Source organism: Branchiostoma belcheri, unplaced genomic scaffold (assembly GCF_001625305.1).
Source record: "Branchiostoma belcheri isolate BF01 breed outbred unplaced genomic scaffold, Haploidv18h27 scaffold2, whole genome shotgun sequence".
NCBI classification, from domain to species: domain Eukaryota; kingdom Metazoa; phylum Chordata; class Leptocardii; order Amphioxiformes; family Branchiostomatidae; genus Branchiostoma; species Branchiostoma belcheri.
The window spans coordinates 10,137,461-10,140,610 of record NW_017803490.1 but is presented as its reverse complement, the minus strand read 5'-3'; positions in this window follow the sequence as shown (position 1 = coordinate 10,140,610).

Genomic DNA, 3,150 nt, shown 5'->3' with positions numbered 1-3,150 from the left:
GTTAAGACCAATAGCCCAACAGCGTCGCTCCATCGGCAGTAAATTCGCAGTAAATTCTTTGACCAATGGTGAAAACTTGCGGAGTTGCAGTGAGAGATAACAACTTTTAAAAAGCTAGAATTTTTGGAACGCGTTAAGTAGAGTTAAAGTCTGTAACCAGAGGTCTGTCATTGTTGTTTGTAATTGTCGCGTGCGTGTGAATGAAGTGTGCGGGAGGGCGTGATGCCGATCACTGGATCGCGAAAGTTAAGTAATTATTGACGGAATTTTTTTCATGTTGACGGTAAAATTTTTTTTTTTCAATCTTACCGTCAACGCGAATTGGGTTGACTTGGGGTTGACGGTGAAAAATTTTGAGCTGGCTAAAGACCTGGGTCTGTGTTAACAAAAGCGTGGGAGTTGTTTACAGGCGCTGTGTAGATTGTCTGGAGCTGACGTTTGAAGTTGGCTGTATGAATATCAACACGGAGGTTGTTTACTTGTTTTTTTCTTTCCACTGACATTTTCATGACGCCGTTTGGAATTTTAGACATAAGGATGTGAATTTTAGACCACAATGATTTTATTATAATTTTTTGCAGGAAGATATCGGAGCGCAGGAGAAAAGTAGACCTAAAAGAAAAGCAGGCATTCTGTGATAGACCAGCCAAATTCCGCCACAGGAGCCAAAACGTCACCACACTAGCTAGGCGCGGTGTTGTTTGAAACAACTAATTTTACCACCCAACTTGTGCAAAATGTACACAAGATGTGTAGCTACGTGATTTTCAGCATTTGCATATCAATTCAGATACTAATTTATACACAGGTTAGTTATCTTCTCATTCTCAGCCACTGCATGCTACCTGAAACGTCTGAATATTCATAGAATTTAGCATTCAGTTACTTTCTTTATTTGATTTATTTTGTAGTACACAATATTCTACCTGGATGTGGAACATTCAGTGACTTGTAATGAAACAAGATTTGACTTACCTTAATCACAACTTACCTTCCAAGCTGGTCAGGATATCTTCAGTTGACACGCACTCTCTTTCTGGACTAAGAAGGCCTGAAGAGCGGTCCTCAGTCGTTTTGTTGCAGTTGTGCCTCTCGCAGCCGAGCTCAGTGTGCCTGTTGCGCAACGGGGTGTGACAAACAACGCCTAATTAGTCTGACTTATATGGGCGTCATTGTGACGTCACGTACGCGTGTGTCCCGCGTGCTCGAAAGGACACTTTTCAAAGCGCCACCTTTCGAGAAATGGACCAACTGCCGCGCATCACTTTGGAAAAGAAAGCGTAAAGCCAGCGGTAGCTACGGAGAATCATACTAAGGATAGAGTTCTTTCCTTTAGCTTTCAATATTCTGTTCAACTTCTGTACACTTATTGACAGAACAGTGAAAAAGTCAATATTCCATCTTGATACTTAAAGAGCTCCTTTCTGTCCAAAGAAAGATTTTAGATCCAGAAGGACGAAACCTTACACTCATTCGGAGGGGACATGAGTACGTTAAAGAACCCAGCACACTAATAAAGAAAATAGTAGAGGTCCGTCCCAGGGAAAGAGAATCAAACCTTACAGCCTGGTCTTACGCAACTTGTACTAACTGCTTTGTTACAGCTGAATAGTTCTAGTTAACATGTACGGTAATGTAGGCACAGGCCCGCGTTAGCAAAAGCTTGACAGGTGTTTACAAGAGCTGTGTTGATTGTCTGAAGCTGCTGTTTGAAGTTGGCTGTTTGAATATTAACACGGAGGTTGTTTACTTGTTCTTCTTTTCACTGATATTTTTACGCCCTTTTAGCAAAACTATCTCAAGAATAGGCTACGATAGTTTGATTTCTTGTTTCTCGGACTTTTTACAGGATAATGTTTGCGCGGGTGAGCAAAATAAAACCAAACAGGCATTCTTTTGTAGAACATTTACATGACAATTCAGATACGCATGAATACACAAGTTACACTTCTATTCACATTCTCAGTCACTAGATACTTTCTGAAGCCTCCAAATTTTTATGAAATTCAAAATCTGCTTGTTTTCTTTATTTATTTGCTTTATTTTGTATTACATAATGTTTTACCTGGATGTCGAACCTTCAACGTCCTGTAATGACCAAGGGGTGATTTGACTTAAGAAAACACCTTAACTTTTATCACAACTTACCTTCCAAGCTGGTCAAAATATCTTCAGTTGACAATCTCTATATATCTGGACTAAGGCCTGAAGAGCGGCCCTCAGTCGATTTGTTGCAGTTGTGCCTCTCAGAGTCGAGCTCTGTGTGGCTGTTGCGCAACGGAGTGTGACAAACAACGCCTGATTAGTCTGACTTATATGGGCGTGTTCATTGTGACGTCACTTAGGCGTGTGACACGCGTGCACGAAGGAACACTTTTTAAAGCGCCATCTGTCGAGACATGGACCAACTGCCGCGCGTTACTTTGGAGAGGCAAGTGAAAAGGGAGATCCAGCGGTAACTACAGAGAATGTTACTTATGTATTAGGCAAAAATCTGTGTCTTTAGTAATCAATCTTCTGTACATTTTCACTTATTTACAGAACATCGAAAACCTAAGCAAAATTCCATTTTTATACTTAAAGAGCCCATTTCTGTCTAAGTAATATTTTAGATCTTGAAGGACGAAACCTTACACTCATTCGGAGGGGACACGAGTACGTTAAAGAACCCACCAATCTAGTAAGAAAAGAGTAGAGGTCCGTCCCAGGGAAAGTGGATCAAACCTTACAGCCTGGTCTTACGCAACTTGTACTAACTGTTTTGTTACAGCTGAATAGTTCTAGTTAACATGTACGGTAATGTAGGCACAGGCCCGCGTTAGCAAAAGCTTGACAGGTGTTTACAAGAGCTGTGTTGATTGTCTGAAGCTGCTGTTTGAAGTTGGCTGTTTGAATATTAACACGGAGGTTGTTTACTTGTTCTTCTTTTCACTGATATTTTTACGTCGTTTTAGCAAAAGTATCTCAAGAATAGGCTACGATAGTTTGATTTCTTGTTTCTCGGACTTTTTACAGGATAATGTTTGAGCGGGTGAGTAAAATAAAACCAAACAGGCATTCTTTTGTAGAACATTTACATAACAATTCAGATACGCATTGATACACAAGTTACACTTCTATTCACATTCTCAGTCACTGGATACTTTCTGA